Source organism: Protopterus annectens, chromosome 3.part0 (genome assembly GCF_019279795.1).
Source record: "Protopterus annectens isolate FY-2018-M chromosome 3.part0, PAN1.0, whole genome shotgun sequence".
Lineage (NCBI taxonomy): Eukaryota > Metazoa > Chordata > Ceratodontiformes > Protopteridae > Protopterus > Protopterus annectens.
In genome coordinates this window covers 1,476,443,315-1,476,468,029 of record NC_056731.1, presented here as the reverse complement: position 1 = coordinate 1,476,468,029, position 24,715 = coordinate 1,476,443,315, and positions in this window count along the sequence as shown.

Here is a 24,715-nt window from a genome sequence, read left to right as displayed (position 1 = left end):
AGATGAAAAGTTCTTTATGTGTAATAAATTTTATGAATTTTGACATTGCTTCTGTGCATTTCGACCATCTTTTTTTCCAGCATTTGTTGTTTTCCATTTGGTTTATTCATTTAAGTGATTTATGCAGAAATATTTAACCATTAGTTGTGAAAATGAAACCGGTTCCATTGCGCCTCAGTACTTTGTACAGGACTGAATACAGACAAAATACCTGTGATGTAATAATCTCAATGGCTCAGCATGTTAATGCAGTAAGTTCTGAAGAACAGCAAAACCAGTGTATGGTGTAACTCCACATTATGGAGAGTTTATTTTTAGTGGTCCTACAAAATATTGTTATGCATAATTGAACCACACTTGCAATTTAAAATGTGAATGTTACAGCACAAGTGTGTGTAATGGATGATGAACAAGATAACTGTGATGTTTGTCACCTGCAGTACATATAGCAATGATTGCAAGAAAAGTACATTTGTACATGCATAATGTTGCTAATAGTTTTCATGCAATAGTATGACAGAGTACAGTGACAAACAGTGGGAAATAGGAAGAGCTCAACAACACAGGTTTAAAAATATGAATGAACATTGCTTCAGTGGAATTATAGTTGTCATTATGTCAATATGAATTATAAGAAAAATGCATCATGATGTCGATAACAACAAAGACTATACTGAAGTACCATTTCACATTTTATGGTCAGAACTCAAGAGGTAAGAAAACTGACAACTGTGTAATAACACTTTTTTTTTGAAATCCAACAAACTTTATTAACATGTAGCAAGAGTCAAAACAACCTTAATAACATTAACACAGCTTGCAAAAAAAGCAACTGTTACATGACAGTTAAATTTATAACATAAAACCAAACAATGTTTGTCAAGAAATCTATCTAATAATGATAAACATAATTGGCAGAAGAAGAAAGACAAAGGTAGCTTGAACATTACTTATAGGTACCCTATCTGTAATCCAAAGTGTGAGGCAATCAAAACAGCTAACAAAACGTGACAGGTTAAAGGAGTAGAAAGTTCTAACTACTGCTCTTCTTGACAGAGATGCATATAACAGATTGCCACCACAGTGAAATCAGGTGGGTCTGTAGAGATATTGTTAAGGCATTTATATCTGTTATCCTGTAACACAATTTCAGGCCAGCCTTTGCATAGATTCCAACAATGTTTGGCACCTAAGAGATTATAGGGAGAATTTAAGTCAGATGTTAAGCATGTTCTAATGATTACTGAGACTTCAGAAAGCCAAATCCAACAGGCAGGATCAAATATAGTCAGAGTGCTATCTATCTATCTGGTTAAGAAAGACAGTAAGGACTATGGGAACTTTGCTGCCAGGACGATATCTAACATGTTAGCCATCTGAATTCAAAGTTCATGTACAGGTTGCCAGAGTCAGAATTTGTGTGACAGATCTAAAGTGCTTCTCTAACAGTGAGGACAAGTTGGGGATGCTAATGTAAATTCTGTTGTGCAACTTTCCCTACCCAATTACCTAAATCTAATATAGATAATTCTTCTTAAACAAATAAGATCAACTAATAGTCTTAATGATAGACCTGTGAGTTTGTCAAATGTTCAGGTGGCAATGACTGTATTATAATATCAATGTTTCATGGTAATTTCATAGGTGCAGTGTTCAAATCTACAGGCTTGATGTCTGATTTGTAATAGGCAGGGTCAAGATCTAAAACATTTTGAAAAAGCACTGTTAGCGCTTTAGAGGAGGATTCAGTTTGGAGTAAAAGACCTAAAAGATCTTGCATTTTCAATGTGCAAGTGGGAGACTGGTTTGGGGAGTGCCTTTGCCTAAATAAGGGCATTCGAAGTAACTCCAGTCTATATCTTAATGGGGAGCACAGCACATCAAAGCAAACTAATAGGCACGTTCAATGATCTGTGGTCTGTAAATGCCACCATCTCTGCAAATAGTAGCAAAATGCAAAATCATTTTTACCATCCACTATTTGAGTTAAATCATTTAGCCAAGGAAGACCTTTCCTTCTCCCCTCAGCCTGTATAGGGATACCCCAAACTCATAAAAAAGGGTAACCCTAGGTAGGAACTAAATGTCAGGGTGAGTTTGGTAATCATTTTAGTGCCCTCCAGGTTTCAAAGATTTGATGCCAATGCTTAAATATATCAGGTAGGCCCTTGAGATTCCATAATATTGCCCAGAGACACAACTGTGTGATAGCATGGGTATATTGCTGTCTAAATGTAAGTGTCAGATGCACAAAGCTGAGTACACATGCTTCATTTTCTATACATTACTTGTCAAATGTTCAGGTGGCAATGACTGTATTATAATATCAATCTTTCATGGTAATTTCATAGGTGCAGTGTTCAAATCTACAGACAGTGATGTCTCTGTGAAAGTAGGGATCCTAACTGTCAACATTTTACTGATAAATGGACACAAAAGTTCAGAAATCACAATAATTTAAGATTTTTTTCTTCTTGGCTTCATACATTGCCTGATGTTCAGCATTGCCTATTAAGGCCCATCAGCGGTGACTCATTGAAATGCAGTTCACATTCCAAGGCAAAAGACTTAAACATCAGTTGTGCAATGAGACTGTCGATGGTGTGCCTTAGTCAGAAATGTGGCCAGTACTGAATGCAGGCATATTAGCTGTCTAAATACTTTCTTAGTGGCTCAACATGGTAATTAAGTAAATTCTGAAAAACAGCGTGAGCAATGCATTATTTGAATCTGCATCAGGTATAGGTTAATTTTAAGGGTCATAATATTTTTTTCTGTGTACATTAATCTGAACTACACTTGTAATTTAAATGGTGAATGTTACAACATAAGTGTTAATAATGAATACTTAATAGGTTAACTGTGATATTAGAATAATCAATGCAATGGAAACTTTTCCACAGTAATACATAACATGTCTCAAATTATTAATCCAAGAAAGGAACACCACAAAGTGCAACAGATAAAGGGTTGTCAGAATTATGTCCATCGCCATTCAGGTTAAAAATTATACATCACAATTTACCCTCTGTGAATATTGTTTCTCCTGTGGCATTAACGGTTAAAACACACCATAAAAATGTGCACATTCCTTTATGTCATAGATTCAATTCCCATTTGTTAACACTAAAATTTTTTAAAAAGTATCTGGTCATTAGTTTTTGTCTGTTCTGTATAGATTCTGCAGAGATAGAATGAAATAGTGGTGCTCATCTGGAAAAACTACATCTCAGAAAGGCACTAAGTACGTATGGCTCAGGTATGACTGATGCCAGTTTCATAAGAGCTCTGATTTGGCAATCTTTTTTTTAATCAAATATGTGGGCATTAGTCAATAACTGATTAACACAGTGACAAATGAGTAGGCATACTTTATTTATCCTAAACATACATGCTTGCATGAATAGCTATTGAAGCATTGCATTAGACAATGTTAAGGTCAACATAGCTATGTGTGGGTTTAAATCCAAGTGGCACGTTGTCTGTATTAACTAAAAGCATATTATTTTGCATTCATTAACTTAGAGTAACATTGGAATCATTTTGCATGGACATTTTATGACTTGTAATGCATAAAGCATATATGCAATGTTCACACAACTCAGTAGAATAATCTGTATAATACTAATGAGGTTAATGTGTAGTTTAGCACATGTTTGGCTTCACATTCATATGTAGATGTGGGAAATCTTTAGGTTGCAATATGCATGAACTACGATATGTTAAAATTACATATAATATTTCAACAAGATATTTTGGAATATCAACTCTAAATAACTCCTAAATAAAACCATCAAGAAGAAGTGACTGGAGTAGCTTCTAAACAACTAAGATTGGAAAGGATACAGTGAGGTTAATACAAGCCATGTGCTTTTGCAGCCTTGCATACTGAAAACTACACTCAAACCTGGAGATAACATCACTGCGAGATGTCGAAAGAAGATAAAAATATGGACACTACCACATCCAAAACCAAACCTTCTGACTTACAATTGCCTGAAAAATATATAAATTCTAAGAGACAGAAGATAACAAAACAACCAGATGCCTCTAAAACTGGAAACAAAAACAAGTCTGAACAACTAGCAAACCTGGAGAATATTAAGACAGCTCTACTTCCCATCCAAGAAGCAATAAAAGGTCCTTCTGTGCAACTACAATCATTTGGAGATACCTTTAGCCAAATAATGGACAGATTGGATAAATCTGAAGCCAAAATCATCAACAATGTGGAGAAAATAACTTTAATAACAAAAAAACTGACTTTCATGATAAAAAAATCCAAAATATCCAAGCAAAGATTACAGATCTGGAAGCAAGATCCAGAAGGAATAATATCATCATAAGAGGCATCCCAGAATCTGTAACTCACAATGAACTGATTTCTTCCATCACCCAAATATTCAGCATCCTGCTCAAAGAACCTGGAATAGCTAAACAAATAATAATAGAAAGAGCTCATAGAGCTCTGAGAGAAACCCAAGTACTATATAAACCCAGACCTGTATATGCAAAATTATTAAACTTTCAAGATGTTAACACAATTTTGCTGACTGCTAAAAAAAATGGAGGAACTGTTAACTGGAACAATAACACAATATCGTTGGCTCAAGAGCTTCCCCTTCAAATAAGACAAGCAAGACAGCTTCTTTCCCCTTACTGCAAATTCCTGATTGAAAGAAAAATAAAATTTCAAATGAAATACCCAAACATACTAATTTTCCACATGGAAGGAGTTAAATATATGACAGCCAATCAAAAAGAAGCCGGAGAAACCTTTCTTGCTGTTTTCAAAAAAATTCCCCCACTGGAACATTAAATACACTCACCGGAATGATGTCTGGGTATCAAATAGTTGATTACACACATTTTGGTGCTCCAAGTCTGGTTATTGACTTCTGGACACATACTGGGCCTTCTTAGGCCTATACCAATGGTATTTTAGTATTTTTTCTTCATCTCCCAAGCCATGAGGCTTTGTCGAGAACCAAAATGCCACTGCATACTTTATGCTATACATCTTTAAAACATGACACTTCCGGGATATCCAGCCTGCTTAAATGGTCCCCCTATGTCCGCTTATGCTGTTGGAACTCTTCTATACTCACAGCATGGACTCCGGAAAATTTCCTGCATACAGGTCAAAAAAAAAAAAAAGCAACACACCTGAACTTTTAATATTGGATTTATACAATTTCTTGCCAAATAGCAGATAGATAGATACATATATGTACCCGACATCACTGTATCCTACATCAGTTAAATTTAATTTTCATGTTAGAATTTTACCTGTATATTTTGTTTATTCTTGCTGTTTATTTATAGTGCCTAGCTTTGTAGGCTTATTAGTAAACGTCATTGTTAATCTGATTAATGGATGCAGAGTCAGTAAAACTTTTTCACGGCTAAAAGGGCTCATAGAAGAGTTTAGAGTATATAAAGTTGCCTACAAGACAGGGAAACTGAAAACAAATACAATTAATGTAACATGAGTCATGAAAATTATTCGTTTTTTAACAACCCAGTTAATCCATTTTAAGGCTGGAGGGGAAACAAAGCCAATCACAACATTAAATGCACACACTACAGTAAAACTGTTCTTGAGTGGGATGCAGTCCACATTTTAAGTAAGAGCTAGATCTGAATTTGAAAACCTTAAATCTGTTCTTTTTAATATAGCTCGACGCAATCTATAAGCCAATGTAGGAAGTAGCAGTTCCACACTCTTGAGTGCTGAGTCTGGTCATTTTAACAGAAACAGCAATGCCTCTGATAGCTAAGAAGCATTGTACTATAACATTTGCCTTGAAATAGAGACAAGATTAACATTATTTTTATCGACTATCTACTTTATGTAAATACCAAAAACAAAACGCTGAACCCCTGTGTCTTGAAACGCTCAACAAACAAGGCAAGGAAGCGAAATATAAAACTTTTATTCCAGTGTAATCCAGAGTTAAGCGCTTTCACTCGCTCAATGCGAGCTTCATCAGAACTGAAAAAAACATATACACAATTTCAGATTTAAATAACTTTTTTGGCGCCAAAAAATGGCATGATTTAAAGTGACAGTGCTAATAAAAATATTGCCAACATATATAATCACAATTATTGTAAGTAATATATAAAATTAATTCCATATAAAACCTATAAAAACAGTATATAAACAATATATTAAATTCAAAAAATTATATTCAAAAAATTAAAGCATAAATTTAATACTTATACAATCATTTATTCCTGGTTCATTAGAGGCATCTGTAAATAGTTGCCACCAGGTTTCTTTATATGATAATAAACTTTTAGGGTCGCCCCCTCTAGAATCTAAAACAATACTATCAATAATACCAAATTTAAACTTGTGGCCATCACCACATTTTTTGATGTGTCTGTAAAGCGCATTCTTATCGTCTTTGGTCCTAATGCTATATAAATGTGCATAAATTCGCTTATTGAATTTCCGTTCTGTTTTTCCAATATAGAATCCTGAACACGCTACACATTTAGCTAAATATATCACCCATCTGGTGTTACAATTCCCTTGTTTGAATCTAATAATGGTCTTATTGATATTATCCAAAATTATGTTTTCTTCCTCAAAAATTGTATAACATTGATTGCACCTACCACACTTAGTGGTGTGTCTCTTGCTTAATAATTTATGATCAACTTGTCTTTCCAATAACTTCTTAATATTCTGCCCCATCTTGTTAACAAATATCAGCTGAGTGCCCAAAATTTTAACAAGATTCTGATCCGCCTGAATAATATTCCAACTATTAATCATGATCTTTTTGATCTTACCTACATGTGGACCATACTCTAATATACATGCTCTTCCAAAATTTGGTGAGCTTTGGTTGTGTGCGTTCTGTGCAGGATCTATCCTATTGGCGTGATAGTAATAGTCACCTAACAAAAATGTGTATTTCTTACCCCATTCTTTAACAATATTTGTTGTTATATTTGTCATATTCCTGATGTCATATCCTCTTTCACTGAATAGGGTAGTAATGTATGATACCTCTTCCAACATCTCTGAATAAGTGGAGGTCATCTTGACAGCTCGAATTATCTGACCTCTAAAAATGTTATAAAATAACTTCCTGGGGTGATTGCTTGTAAATTCTAGATAACTATTAGAGAAGGTATTTTTTCTATATAACTTAGATTTAAAGCATCCTTCCCCTTTAGAAATATAAGTATCAAGATATGGAAGACCATCTTTATTGCAAGTGTACGTGAATTTAAGATACTCACTACTCGCATTTAAAAATTGTAACAATTAGAGTATCACCTTGTCACCATCCCATAGTATGTATATATCATCCAGGTATCTCGAATAATATTTAATATGCTTAAAGTTATATGTTGGTAATATTTTTATTAGCACTGTCAGTTTAAATCATGCTGTTTTAGATAGGGTGTTTTTTGGCGCCAAAAAAGTTATTTAAATCTGAAATTGTGTATATGTTTTTTTCAGTTCTGATGAAGCTCGCATTGAGCGAGTGAAAGCGCTTAACTTTGGATTACACTGGAATAAAAGTTTTATATTTCGCTTCCTTGCCTTGTTTGTTGAGCGTTTCAACACACAGGGGTTCAGCATTTTGTTTTTGGTTCTGGTTGTTATATTAACGCTGAGAAAGCTCCTTTTTAGACTGTTCAGTACTTTATGTGAATAGATAATTTTCTACAAAAACAATTCCAGCTACCCAAGTTTACTAATTATACACAAAGGTTTATTATTGCTCCTTTGTGTCCTATTGAATTCTAATAGAAATTGTGGATGGTCTGCATTACATGGAGGTACGCAGCCATACAGGTGCCCTTACCAGTAAGCTCAGAACATCCAATAAAGGGTAGTATACATCATCATTAACTAGTTACTGATGAAAAAGTATTCTACTTAGTGGTTAAATTACTGCTGGCATTGTTATTACTGACATTTCTGCTGCCTCTTTCCTAAAGAGTTAGCAGTTCGTTGTATTGACTTGCAATTACAATCTATATATTTTAAACATATACTTAGACTGTCAGAAGAAGAGGATTCTATGCCTGGATAACTATACATATATCCTTGTACATTTCTCCAAGTGGGCTTCTCTATGTGTTCATATCTTTTTTTTTCATATGTCCTTAAACATGCATATGTACATAGTCAAAGATACTTGTCATTACAACCCATTGTAAAGTTAGTCGATCCACAAATCACAGCCTTAACCATCTATAACATCTGGCTGAACTAGACAGCCAGTAACTAAACAATACAAATGAGGGGGTTAAAAACTTTGACTCCTATGGATTTGATACAGGAAACATCAATATTACATAATTGAGCTGATAAACAAAAAAAAACAAAGCCTGCATTGAGCCTCATTTAGTTTCCACTGGGCAGATTAAATATGGGAAACTATTTAGAGGTATCAATAGTATGGCCAAATGGACAGGGGTGCAGGGAAAATGCCTTTTTCCAACTCAGTGATATCTAGACAATATTTTGAAGTTGCTTCAAATGAGATTATGTTCAAAAAACAATCATGCTCTACTCCCTCATTCCCCTTTCTGAAGCTCACTATTATGATAAAGGGACAGATATATACTTTTTAAACGTTCTATAATTTCTTGAATGACAACAAAAAGGAAAGGATAAAAACAGCTTCCCTTTTCAACATCTCAAAATAATGAGGGAGGTACCATTAAATCACTTTTCTCTGCCTCATATACTGCAAATGATTTAACCTAGTTACTGTGATGCCTCACAAAACATACTTAATATTTTACACACAGTAGGGCAAGAATATTAGGATGGGTAATATCCGAAATACAGATGAATGCTTGAATACATTCCAAGATCTTGACATCCAGTAGTTAAAGTTCATAGAACTGAAGAAAATCCTTAATTTGTATCCTTAGTGTATGAGAGCCAAAAATCTCAAACATTGTATGCAGTAGGGAAATTCAGAATTGAGGATCTAAAATAAGGAATAGGGACTATAATGAAATTGTCTTAGTGAGGGCACCAACCATAATATTTGTCTCATATAAATGCTAGACTGAGTGTTCAGTCATACATGGGATCAATTCTACAAGTATAACATCAAGTGCTTTGGGAGATAGGTTTTGATCCTTAAACTGCTGTGGCTCAAAACGAGCCAATAACTTGTTTTGTGAAATGTATAGGATGACCCTAGACATATAACCATCCACACATACATGCCTGCTCACACACACCTGTACATACATATATTGGTACATGTAACACTATTTATATTGCAACTATTTATTTTACCTTTCAAAATTTTGGAACCTGCTATGATGTAAAAAGGTTCTTCTCAAAAGACGTTAACTTGTTTAAGGAATAAGAGGAATTTGTTCTGTTACCTGGAAATTGCTTGTCTTGATAATATTTAGGGAACAATGAAGATGATACCACAATCTGAATAACTTAGATGGACTTCTTCCTAGTAATGGAAGGACAATCCCTTCTTTCTTTCCTTATACTACTTGTTTTGATTGTTCATGTTTTTTTTTTTTTTCTTTCTCTTTGATATGATCAGAGTAATAACTACTATAAACATAACAAGATTAAAAATAATTATCCAGCTGTTATAGAGTACAGAATTAATACTTGTAAATAATGGTTCTACTAACACCTCTCAAAATTATATCTCTTAATTATCGCTAATCTGTTAGGATATACACTTTAGATGTTCTAACATGTTCATATAAAAATTATTGAGGAGGTTAGGGATATCTTAGTGGTGCTTTCTAGGGAATTAGCTTGTTAAGCTTTGTCAATGTAGAAAAAATCTATGCAGGAATACTCATATCCATCTTTTACTTAAATATTAAAACCCAATATGTAAATACCTTATTGAACTATAGATCTCTAAACTTAATAACTACTCACTCCCTGCTTTATTCCTGGTCCATGGGGTTAGTGGTTAGGCACAGGGCTGGGATGGGAATAATAGGATGCTTTCTTAATCTTATTTTATCAATACATAAACAAAAATTATTAACTCAAACTAATACACAAGACTTATTTCACCAACATCTCAAACACATACATGTGGGAATTTGACTCATGGAATATCAAAGGGCTCCAGAATAAGAAGAAAAGAAAACTTTTTTTACATCTCATCCTACAAGCAAAAGCAAACTTCATATTAGTTCAGGAAATGCATCTAAATCTTGAACAATGGTCAGAAATTAAAAAAATATGGATAAGGGATATTATAGCTTCTGAAGGCAAAACTAACAGTGCAGGGGTAGCTATAATAATTAAAAAGCAATTCCAAGACAAAATTTTAGAAACTAAAGTGGACAAGGAGGGGAGATGGTGCTATGTAGCTCTTCTAACCCCAAATCTTCCTAAACCTCTTCTGGTCCTTAATGTCTATGCCCCTTGTAAAAATCAACACATTTTCTTCACTTCTTTATACCCTATCATAAATAAATTCCAAAATTATTATATGGTCCTAGGTGGTGACTGGAACACACATCAAAATCCTGACCAAGACAAATTGAGTATGACTATATCACTTAACAAACAAGCACATCTAGCCATAAAAGAACTAATCTCAGACTCATTCATCAAGCTAGACCCAAAAACAACCACCCACACTAGATACCTCTCAGATCATTTCAAAATTACTCTAAACCTTAATGGAAATCCAAAGAATAATACAATGAAAAGAGGATACAATTGGTCCCTGAGCCCCAACCTTCTAACCAAAAAGGAGATAATAAATGACATTCAATCCTTACTCAAATCAACCCTGTCTAACATTCCTAACTCTCAACTACCTCTGGATATTGAATGGGTGAAAACCAAAGTGCAAATTAGGGGAATACTTATTAAAAAGCAGCTTACTATAAAAAAATTCAACTTAAAGAGGAACAGGACTTAGAAACCAAAATACAAAAACTTGAGAATGACATATTAACTAATTATAAAACTCAAACAGAAACAGAAATCCTGAAACTTCAAAAAGACCTATACCTCCTACATAACAACAAATTATCCTTTTATGAAACCAGAATGTTAGCCAACTACGCTAATGAAGTACAAATACCACCTCGAGCAATGGCCAGAATTATAACCCAAGCTAACTCTCCCTCCCAAATATCTGAAATACTTTACGGAAACAAACATTACACTAAAACTGAAGATATTACTAAAACCTTTGAACTAATATATTTACAGACCTATGGAGATCAGCTACTAACATCCTCAAAAGAAGATAGAACATGCTTTCTCCAAAAACTCAACTTCCCAAAAATAAACCCAAATCAACAGGAAAAATTAAGCAAACCTATTTCTATTAATGAAATAACTTCAGCAATTCAACAAATGAAATCACATTATGCTCCAGGCCCAGAAGGCCTCACCGCTGAATTTTATAAAACCTTTTCCCCCATCTTAGCTCAAATTTTATTCCACATACTGAACTATATAATAAACAATAAAATCAATGATATACACTTTAATGCATCCAAAACTATTTGTATACTCAAAGAACAAGCTGACCCAAAAAACCCAGATAGCTATAGACCTATCTCACTATTAAACATGGACACCAACATTTTAACCACTATACTTGCAAAGAGACTAAAAAACCCACTAGATAAAATATTTCCCCCAAACAATCTGGTTTTACAACACTTAGATTGATAATACACTAACTCTTAATACACTAATTTCTTATGCTAATCATAATAACTTAAATATATATACATTAGTTAATGATGCTCATAAAGCCTTTGATAGAGTAAATATAGCATTTCTGCTTCAAACGTTACCTTATTTTAATATACCCCAAAAGTTTATCCAGATCCTACAAATACTATACAACAACCCCTATACATCCCTTTATATTAACAACACTTGGTCAAAGAGAATCTCAATTAAAAATGGAACCCATCAAGGATGCCCTATATCTCCTATACACTTTAACTTATACTTAGAGCCACTCTTCCTAAATATTAAACAAAATCTATACCATAACCCCCCAATAATTTATAACACCAAAATCTTCCTCTCAGCTTTTGCAGATGATTTGAATATTGATTGTACCACACCAATCTCAGATATAAATAAAATATTATCTGCTATTGAACACTTTTCGAAGATATCAAACTACAAATTAAATCTCAAAAAAACTAACATCTTCCCCTTACAAACCCCTAAACCATTCTCTCTTTTACCCCTGGTAGGAAATTTAAAAACAAAAGAAGTAATCAACTACTTAGGCATTACTTTTTCCACAAACAATAAAGATTTTTACTCAAACAATCTTCTTCTTCTTCTTCTTCTTCTTTCGTCTTTTCCTGGTCAGGGGTCGATAATTCAAAAATGGCAGAATATTATTTTAGACCTTAATAGATGGAAAAACCTAAAATTACCATTTCTGGTCAAAGTTTCTGTAATTAAAATGAATGTGTTACCCAGATTACTTTATATCTTCATGACTACTCAATTAACCATACCCAATACATTTTTTAAACAAATTCACACCTTGTTTGCTAAACTTATATGGGAACCAAAAAAACAGAATCTCATATAACAAACTCACAACCCCAAAAAATAAAGGTGGCCTAGACCTTCCCAATTTTGAGACATATTACTTAATTATGAATACTAATAGAGTGTTGCGAATAGCTGAATATAACCCAAAGAACAAAGATTGGTCCCTGCCTTGGATAATAATATACCAAAGACACATCAAAAGCCTAGATATCAACCCCAAAGCCTTACTATTCCTAAATACCAGATTAATGAAGTCATGTAATATAATAGAACCCCTTAAACACTCCTTCTCACTAACACAAAAACGCTTTAAATACCTAAACCTTACACAAGCTATGATGACATTACAACCTTTACACAAAAATCCCAACCTTAAAATAAACAATCAGACCCTAAACCTAAACCCCTTTCCTCGATTAATTAATACAACCATCCAAGACATATACCCATATCTAAATTGTTATATAAAATAAATGAGGAACCAATTGAACCTCCCCAAATCCTATCTAGCAATTTTAAGGCAAATTAAAGAACTATGTACCAGTTATCTTCAAGACTACAACATAACCAACAAAGATATAATAACCTGTAATTTACTTTGGAAAACCATCCTCTCAACTAAGAAATCTACCGCCAATACTTACAAAATAATCAAAGACATTAAATTCCACAAAGACACACTCATCTCTGACTATTGGATATCCAAAAACAAATAAGACTATTGGAGAAAGACTAACTCATCCATTGATGACCATCAATTGAACCAAGCAATTAACCTAACAATTAAAGCTATACCCCTTAAAAAAACTAACATTTACTCAACTTATGATTTATAACAAAGCATATTTCACACCCGCTATCTTACATAAATTTAACCCTACAAAATCCCCATTCTGTCCACACTGTAAAGACCAAACTGCTGATATACTTCATCTTTTCTGGAACTGTAAATGTGTATTTAAACTTTGGAACTCCCTTAAATTTCAACTACAAAAAATGGGCTATCAGACATCTACACTCAACTAGGAATTCACTCTTTTACATATCCTCCCAAACAATATGTCTAAAACCCAAGCAATTACTCTGATTATTATTTTTCTCTTAATGAAACTTTATATAGCAACCAATTGGCTTAACCCAACTAACACTTCTTGGGAGAATTTTAGAATAATGGCGACCAAACATCTATTAGCCCATAAAATACTAATCAACAAAGGGAACAAAAATATTAAACTCAGGAAGTTATGGGAACAAGTTTTTAATAGTATTCTTGCTTAGCTCAACACAAATATTCATACTTAACTACAACTAAGTGGACTCATAACAATTCCTATCCATAACTCGCAAACGTTTTTTTTCTTTTTCCTTTTCTCATTTATATTTTTACTCACAATAACCCTGGCTGAATTGTACCACCCTTTCTCCCGAATATTGAAAGCATCTATGTATATAGTGTAGGTAGTATTGTTTGATTGTTTTACTTCTTTTTGTATTACTCTCAATGTATAACAACTGTTTATTGGACATATGTGTTCCCTCTCTTTGTTGTATTTTGCTTGCTATTTTGTATTGATGAAAAGAATAAATAAAAATTATTGGAAAAAAACATTACATATAATTTATTATACTTTCATATGTTTTTTCTCCCCCAGCCCTTTCTCTCTTTTTTTTATTTATTTATTTTTTTTATTTTACATCTAGACTATAATTCATTCTGCAACATGAATGACTACCAGCGTGGGGAGCTAAACCAAACACAGAGGCTCAGACTGCCATCCCTCCAACACATACACTACCTTCTCCAACTGTGTCAGGTAGCTTTGCCCTGGGGGCTAGTGTACTGGTATCTACCTGGCGTAATGGTGTTAGAGGTGGTGATTACATTACCCATCAAGGGCTTGTGTAGGAGATAGTGGACAGAAATCCTGGTGCCCACACTGGCAGTATATAAAAATTCCTGCATCCAGTAGCTAGACTGAGGCACCATCTGGCACTGTCCCATGTGTCTACAACAGGAGACAGTGATGATAGCTCAATGAGTGAGGACTAGATTCTGACTGTACTCGTGCTAGCTGGTGATGTGCCTTTGAAGTCCCATAATTATCCCAAGTCATGGGGTCCCACAACCTTTTGTGTTAACTCCTTCCCTGTCTGTCTTGTATATCCTGTATGTCTCACTTACTACCTAACCTACCCTACCTACCTACTCCTCTTATGCATTCCACAATACTCTTCTTTCTTAAAAAATGGCGCTTGACTTACAAAAAGATTATGCCCTATACTTAGCTATCCACATCAATTGTTTGTGTGTGTATGACACACTTGATTTGGTCCAATTGGTTACACAATATTATTACATTGTGGTCACACATCCTTACTGTGGTGATTATCCAAATTCATCAAATTATTTGTGCAATGACAATGACATTTTTAATGTGTAAAGAAGTGGCTAAAAAACACCAAAACTAAAAGCAAAATCAAACCAAGAATAAAAACCACTTGGCACGACAGGACAAAATGAAGAAATCAAACAGCTGCTAGGTCTCCAAAATGATCCTTTAATATAACTAGAAAAAAAAAATAAAAATATCAATAAGCTTTCCTCACTTTTCCTTGACCAGAGCTTTTTTCAAGCAAAAACATTGCTGGAAGTTCATTCGTAATCATCATGACTTCCTTCCTGAACCTTTCCCAACTGGAAAAAATCGATATAAGGAAATTCTAAAATGCATTCTTATTATCATTAAAAATAATTCATTTTCTAAAAATCTTGGCATCTAGATACCATATTAAACATAAAATCAAATCAAACTGTTAAAATGTGCCAAAAAACAATTCTGCAAAATATTTTTATAATCACAAATAAATGCAGTGACCGTTACCATCGGGGTAAAATCAAAACTCCAAATTAAAACCTAGAGTTGCTAAATAGCATTGTAAAACATTTCTTTCCTAAGTTTCAAGTGTATAACATAACATTCCATATATCTTATAAGATTTTTGTAAATTCAAAAGTAAGTAAATAAAACAATAAATGTCATTTGTACCTGTTCCCAGTGTTTATAAAAGGCATTACATGTTATATGTCTACATTGTTCATATAAAGGCATTACTTTCCTCATTAATTGATGTCATTGAAGTCTATTTTAACAGTTTGATTTGATTTTATGTTTAATATGGTATGGTATCTAGTTGCCAAGATTTTTAGAAAATGAATTATTTTTAATGATAATAAGAATGCATTTTAGAATTTCCTTATATGGTGATTTTCCAGTTGGGAAAGGTTCACAGGAAGTCATGTGATGATTGTGGAAGTATTTAATGTGAATGAACTTCCAGCAATGTTTTTTTGCCTTGAAAAAGCTTGCAAGTGGTCGAGTGAAAGCGCTTGGAAGATATTGTGGATTTTTAATTTGCCTAGTTATATTAAAGGATCTTTTTGGAGATGTAGCAGCTGTTTGATTTCTTCATCTGCTTATTTTGAAAGCCTTTGTTTACGTGCTTCCGGGTCTTGTCGTGTAAAGAAGTGGCTAGTTATGGTCTTCTCCCACCATCATCTTGCACATTACTTTATTCTTATCCCACTGTCATACTGTCTGCTTGCCCTCAATTTTGCCCAATGTGTTTGATTGGTAAAAGTGATCAACTATAAAAATGTCATAGATTGCCAGTCTTCTCAAGTGCAGGATTGTGGCACAATGGAGACTGAGAATTTCCCTTTCTCCACTGTAGTGTGATCTCTGAGTTTATATACATAAGGAGAAAATTATAGTGAGCTGCCTGTCGGGTGCCAGGATCCGCCACATAACTCATGCACTCAAGTCACTCCACAACAAGTACAAATATGACTCTGTCATTGTCTATGTTGGAGTGAATGACTTGAAACATACCTCCCTGGACTACATGAAAAGAGACATGGAAGAGCTATCAGATCATGTGGCCCAGGCAGGTATGACCCTAGGCCTGAGTAGCATCCTGCCTTCACCCAGAATGATACCACAATATAAGGACAACATAACTGACTGATTCAAAGGGGATCCAGTATCTGTCTGCCTGGGACGACATGATCAACAGACCATGCTGCTTTGCCAGAGATGGTCTGCACCTGTTACCCCTGGGATTCAGGTTAATGGCTATGGCTCTTGCCAACCCTATAGTGCTTTTTTTAGGCAAAGTTCAAAGGACAAAACCACCTTAACAGGTGCAAGCATGCAAAATCTGAAGGTAATGCTACTCAATGCTAGAAGTCTAAACCTCAAAATGCACTCTCCTGAGGCACTCCTAAAAATGGAGAACATCGATATTTGTGCAGTAACTGAGACCTGGTTCAAGGCTCCAGAGAGCACCCCTGCAATACCAGGCTACAACTCTTACCACACTTTTTGGCCACCAAATCAGGATTGAAATACTAAAGGTGGAGGAGTGTCCATATTCACCAAGGATATTCACACCACCAGGTTAGTTGCCCAACACAATGCATCTGAAATTCTCCAGGTGCAACTAACAGTAGGTAAGACTGCAATCTAAATTGTATCTTGCTACAGATCCCCCACCATGCCCCAAGATTCTCACTACACCTTTCTAAACATACTGGAAAATAGTAATATACAACCAAACACCCTAATACTGGGTGATTTCAACTACCCTGCCATTAACTGGGAAAACTACTCGTGTACCAACACCTTTAACCAACGTTTTTTGGAATTCATAAATTCCAATGCCCTGGATCAGCTAATCCATAGTCCCATCAGGGGCTACAATATCCTAGACCTGGTCATTAATAACATGGGAAATCGATGCTCCACACCTATGGTCACCCCATTGTTGGTCAGGTCAGACCATAAGCTAATCACCCTTAACATCCACATCCCACCCCCACCCCCCAGTAAGTCAACCTCCATAAAAAAACTTCTCCAAAGCCAACTTCATGCTACTCAAGTCAGAAGTTACAATTCATGACACCCATGCAGACGGGAACTGAAAGTTCGACTGCTGAGTCCTACAATAAGGCACTGTACGAGCACATCCACTCATGCATGAATCGTGCCATCCCAAATAGAACCAAGATGCTCTCCTCCAAAAAAAAGAAGCCAATCTGATGGTCCTCTGCCATAAACAAACTTTACAACAAAAGGAAGAAACTATTGCAGAAAAGAGGAAAATCCCAGGATACAAAAAACTCCCTTACCAGCTTCAGTAAGAAGCTGAGATCCCTCATAAAATCCTCCAAAGCTAGTTACGAAAATAAAACTGTCAAAGATTCCAAAGACAACCACAAGGCATTCTATAACTATGTCAAAAATCTAAATGGCAAGGCTCAGATCTGCTCGGATATACAACAGAATGGCATTAAACGTACTGGTTGGGAGGGTGGCCTAATGATTAAGGTGTTTGTCTTACAAACACAAGGTGCAGGGTTTGAGTCTCACAAGGGATAATTGGCTAGGCTTACAATGGCTCACAAGGGCAGTTAGCTTAGTACAAACCTATGAACCAAATATCCTGGCAGATCAATTCAGTGCCAACTTCACCCTCTAAAAGGCCATTTCAATACCAGAAGATTGCCAAATTCTGGTAATAATGGCCACACAGGTAAAAAACCCACTATCCAAAGTTAAAAATACAGCATCCATGGGACGGGATGACATCCTGGGCTGTGTACTACCTGAACTACAAAATGAACTGGCACCTCACCTAAGTGTCATGTTTAATCATACCCTCACCTCAGGCTTTGTGCCCACTGAATGGTGCACAGCTATAATTATCCCACTCTACAAGGGGGGATCCACCTTGGATCCAGGCAACTACTGCCCTATCAGTCTGACAAGCCTGATCTGCAAGGCCACGGAATGTTTTATCATGGAACTTAAAAACAAAGACATTGGCAACCTTAAAACACAGGACCCCACCCAGACTGGGTTCGTGAAGGGCCAATCTTGTCTCCTGAACCTGATTGACTTCTTCAAATCAGTCTTCAGAGCCGTGGACGAGGGTAAGGCAGTCCACACAGCCTATCTGGACCTCGCCAAGATCTTTGACACCATCCCCCACTCTAGAATCATGGGTTGCCAACTGGCTTACTGACAGAACCCACACTGTAAAAGTAGCTGACTCCAAATCCAGCTGCAGAAAAGTGACAAGTGGAGTACCTCAGGGTTCAGTCCTGGGGCCTCTCTTGTTTGGCATCTACTTCTCTGAAGTACAGGCCAACACTAAGGGACTCTGGCTAACAAAGTTCACAGATGACTGCAAATTGGGAGTCATTATTGAATTTCCAAATTATGTGGATACTCTACAAAAGGGCCTTACAGAAACATAAGCTTATTGCCAGAGCCATGGGCTTAAGCTCAAAGCCAAGAAATGTATAGTTATCCTCTTTGGGAAAAAACATGTACCCATGAATTACCATATAGGTGGCAGTGCACTAAACACCGAAAGTGTTCATAGGTTCATAGGTTCATACTAGGCTATCTGCCCTAGGGCATTTATAAGCCTAGCCAGAGTGTGTTTGGCTTTCGCCTCCCATTTTAAATTAATTTTGCTATGCCTTTTTTTGAGGTTAGTATACTGTGCCTCTGTCTAACAGTGACACAGAAGTGATAGCCGGGGTAAACCTACAATCTCCCATCCACTCATCAAGATTCCTCTTGAAGAGAGTCAATGTGGGACTCTGCCTAACTTGGACTGGGATTTTATTCCAGAGTGAAGGGATCCTCTGGGTTATGAATCTGTCCCTCCAGCATGTCCTATTTATTTCAGTGCTGAGGTTCAAGTCTCTCAAGCGCGTAGCTCAATGGGATTTGGATTTTCTGAGGTGCAGCATGTCCATTAATTCTGGGTTGGACATGGCTTTATACATCAGGCACAGATCGCCTCTGAGCAGGCGGTATGCCACTGAGTAGAGCTGGAGTTTCTTTAACCGGGCAGCATATGGCATCTGTTTGAGCCCTTTGATCCTCTTGGTGAGGTACTTTTGGGGTCTTTCAGTTGCTACAGGTGCCTGGTAAAGTACATCCCAAAAGGGGCAATGTACTCAATTATGGGCCTGATGAGGGATGAGTAAAGAGGCACGATGACCTCCCTGATCTAGATGTGAATCCCTTCATGATTAGGTGGGCTATATAAAATGTTTTCTAACCACTTTGGCCACGTGGTTGTCAAATGAGAGATTGCTATCAACTTGGGTCCCCAGGTCCCTAATGACTTCTTCTGTACTTAATGGATTACCACCTATGTGGTAATTTGTGGGCACTTTGTTTTTGCCAAAGGGGATGACTATACACTTTTTGGCGTTTAGCTTGAGGCCATGGCTCTGGCACCAGTTGTCTGTTTCTATGAGGCCCTTTTGGAGGATGCTTGTGTTGGCTGGAGAGTTGATTATGGCACCCAGTTTGCAGTCATCTGCGAACTTGGTCAGCCACAGTCCTTCTGTGTTGGCCTGTACCACCGAGAAATATATACCGAACAAGAGAGGTCCCAGGACTGAGCCTTGTGGGATGCCACTTGTAACTGGTTTGGAGTCTGACATGGCTCCAGCAATTCTAACCATGTGGGTTCTGTCCTTGAGCCAGTTTGCAACCCATCTAGTGACATAGGGGTTTATATTTAAGCTGGTGAGCTTATCTATAATGCCCGAGTGGGGTATTGTATCGAAGGCTTTTGGCGAGGTCCAGGTAGGCTGTGTGGACCACCTTCCCTCGTCAATGGCCTTGGTGACTGTTTCAAAGAAATCAACCAGGTTTAAGAGGCAGGATCTGCCCTTAACAAAGCCAAACTGGGTAGGATCCAGTGTCTGTAGGTCCCCAATATCTTTATTTATGAGGTCCATGATGATCCTTTCCATAGCTTTGCAGACCAAGCTAGTCAGGCTTATGGCGATAGTTTCCAGGATCCGTTGAGGCACCACCTTTGTGGAGAGGGACCACTGTTGCTGTACGCCACTCTTTGGGTACATATCCTGTAGTAAGGCTAAGATTGGACAGTAGTTTTATGTTTGAGTTTAGCTCTTCTTGGAGTTCATGTAGGACGCAGCCCGGGACACCATCTGGTCCCATTGATGCTGTGTTTTTTGCTTTGGAGAGGGCGGCTCTTACCTGAGCATCTGAGATGTCAGGGGCAGCACTCTGTTGGGATAGATATTTGCCCTTTTGGTGAGGAGAGGGGGGAGAAGTTTGCACTGAACCTGTCAGCTAGGATGTTGGCAGTGTCTGTGGGCTCGGTGTATTTTTTGTCATTTTGGACTAATTCTGAGCATATCTGGGAATTCCCACCCAGGTTCCTAACATAACTAAAGAAAGCCTTGTGATTATCCTTAGTGTCCTGTGCAATGTTTCTCTCGAAGCTGGCCTTAGACGATTTTATGAGTACCTGTAGTTTTTTGCTAATACTGATCAGAGATGCCTTCCCTTTTTGGGATTTTGCTCTATCATGTAGTAGCTTCCTCCTTCTATTGTATAGTTTGTTTATGGCTGGGGTCCACCAGACAGGACATCTGCCTTTGGAGGATTGGGTCTTGGTTTTATTTGGGATTGCATGATCCATGCATTCCTGAAGGTGTTCATAGAATGCGTTTATAAAGGATTCTGTGGTCTGGGCTGTATTTTCCACAGGCCCGGGGGCTTTGAAGGATTTCGCCTCGGTTTTGAGGCGTGTGAAATTTGCTTTAGAGAAGTTTTTCACTGTGGTTTTCTGGGCAGGGTGTGATAAGAGACTTAGGGACACAGGTGAACAGTGATCTCACCTTCAATAACCACAACGCCACAAAAGTCAGGAAATCCTTCTATGTGCACACCTCATCACTAAGGGCTTTTCATCCAGAAAAAAAGAGATCATTGTCCCACTGTACTCATCCCTCATTAGACCCATTACAGAATACAACGCCCCATTTGGTATGTACCTCTCAAGACATCTGCAACAACTGGAAAGGCAGCAGAAATACCTCAATAAAAGAATCACAGGCCTAAAGCAGATGCCCTATGCTGAGCACCTTAAAAATCTCCAGCTATACTCTGTTGCATATCGTCTACTCTGAGACGTTCTCTGCTTAACAGACAAGGCCATGTCAAACCCAGAGCTGTTGTACATGCTACACTTAAAGAAATCCCAATCCCTCAGAGCCACATGCTCCAGGGATCTAAACCTTGTCATCACAATAAACAAAACATGCTGGAGGGATAGGTTCCTGACCCATAGACTCCCCAGACTTTGGAATAGACTGCCCTTACATGTCAAGCAGAGCGCCTCTTTGGCCCTCTTCAAAAAGAACCTTGATGATTGGATGGGAGAAAGGAAATTCACCCTGGGGATCACATCAGTCACCCTGCTAGACAGGTGTCCAGGGAAGTTAATAGTGTGGGAAGAAAGAGTCAGGGAATTGTTATGGCTAGGCATGTATAGGCCCTAGGGCCGATAGCCTAGTACCAACCTATGAACCTATAAGTTGCACAGGAGATGATGGGTACAGTGGGGCATTCTGTCTGATACTTTTTAGAATTTGAGTATTTGCATTTAGAACATATTTGTTTAAGCACTTTGCGGTCAATGTTTTTGTTGCAAAGAGTCAGTACAGATTCATATATATATATATATATATATATATATATATATATATATATATATATATATATATATATATATATATATACATATATATATATATATCGATATCTAAATATACAGGTATACATTTACATATATACATGTACGCATACACACACACATATATATATATATATATATATATATATATATATATATATATATATATATATATATATATGGAGAGAGAGAGAGAGACAGATTCATAGATATGAGTTTATAATGAATAATCACCTGTGTGTTTGATCAAAATACAAAACATCGAACAAACACATCAGTGATTACCATTAATTGTCACCAAAATCATTGAGAAAAGTAATTGGAAAGGGAATCAAGTTGATTAGATTTCTGATTACTAAAAGTAAAACAAAACACAACTTTTCTGTGGGGGGGTGCTTAGCCACCCACAACACAGAAGTGGGTGGTCTGCCCCCATGCTCCCAGAAGTTAAATTTACTAACCCTGAAAAAAGGGGAAACCCTGTGAATTATGTAACAGTCAATCTAATGATGCTCAACCTTTACTCAATTCATAGAAATGTACCGCTGATGAAAAACAACAGCATTTTGGCATGCAATGAAATCCTTGCAGCCATAAATCATATAACACCCACACGTGTGTGTGTGTGCGTGTGTGTGCGTGTGTGTGCATGTATGTGTATGTATATATATATATATATATATATATATATATATATATATATATATATATATATTTATACAAAACACCGAGCCGACAACAATGACATTGCGCAACACCGACACCGCACATACCAGACACACACAGAATATCGACACGTCAGAACCCTGACGCACCTCCGTAAAACATACACACAACAACACACACAAACAACATTCAAAAGAAAAAATACAGCACTCAACATAAAACTACCTAGTTCCCCTCACTCACACCCTGCCCACCATCTACATTAAACTAAAGCTTTACCACTAAAACAAAGCATACACTACAAATAAAAGATCTAAAACACACACCCCTGCACCCCCCATACCCCCAAAACTTAAATAAACCGACTCCGAGATCACACTACAATGTCCACAAGAGTGGATTTCCTGTTTCGCTCAAGTTAGACTGTCGACCATTTGGAAGTCGACATTTTGATGTGTCGGTCATTTGACACATTGAGCTTTTCGGCTTGGTGTTTCATGTATCGGTCTACTGAGATTTCGGTAATCTCAAGTAGACCTATAGATATATATATATATATATATATATATATATATATATATATATATATATATATACACACATGCATAAATCACAACATATGTACGTATGACATGCATTTACACTATAAACAAGGTTATCTTCTGTGTAATGCAGAAAACCTCAGTCCAGTATAGCTAAAATAATATAAAAAACTGTGCAACAATTACTGATCAACATTGAGAAGCTGCAAGATCTGAATTCCAGAAAAGATTACTTAGAAGTGCAATTAAATTGAGATGCCATTACACAGGGTGATGAGGTAGAATGAAAAAGCTCCAATCTTTAAGCAAGTCATTATTTCCTTTTGATGAGAACTGTCATGTGTACTAGTATGGATGTTCAAGGGAAACAAAGTAATTGTCCCTATGCAGTTATATGTTCGAGTGATGATAAAGCCACATATGGTATTCCAAGCATGAAAAAGTTTACATAAAGGGAATATGCCATCATGCCATACACACCTGTGTAAACTGAGACAATGATTAATAGCTTTGAAATATATGGCATTTTCAATAACCATAATATAAAAGGAGCTGTTTCTATATCACAAAATATATATAAAAGAAAGGTGCTGTTTTTTATGAGTACAGAAATCTTATTTTTTCATTTATTTATTTTATTATTTTATTTATTATTATTTATTTTTTGTTGCTCTTCTTTGTGGAATACCATCTAAGCTTCATGAGGTTGAGCAGTTCAGTTAAGAACCACCATTCATTCGGTGACAATGGCCCTGATATCCATATTTTCTAAATGAGAAGTACCAGAACAGTGTCTGATGATGGTTTTCATTTTTTCTGATAGTAGTTTCAATGTTTTTCCAAGCTGTTGGAATTCACACATACACCTTTAAATCCATGATGCTCTCAGTCAAATGGTATAGTAAAGAAAATAACCCGTAGTGTAAGTAATATCCTGAAAAGGTGTAACCACTTGGATGGGATAGAGTGCTGCTTGCTTGATTACCTAAATACACTTCTCCAGCCAATAGGACTTTTAAAAGTCCAGCCTTTAATCGGTAGAATCTTGAAACTGGAATGTCCAGCTTCATTCCCATTGCTACTTCTGGGAAGCAGTCTGCCAGCATTTGAGCAGCTACAGATCAGACAGTAAAAATAGAAAGATTTTACAATAAAACTGCAAATAAGTTATCCATTATGAAGGGAAAAAAAGAAGGTAAGGTGTGTTCAAAATTCTAGTTTAGGATTTATAAGGTGATGATGGTGGCTGTGTAGGAAAAATCAACATCACTTCCAACCATAGCTGTCAACCTTTTGGCACAAAAAAAATCTGGACAAAGCTAAAGATAATGGGGAGACAAAGCCCCCAAAATAGGGACAATTTTTAAATATTGCTCGT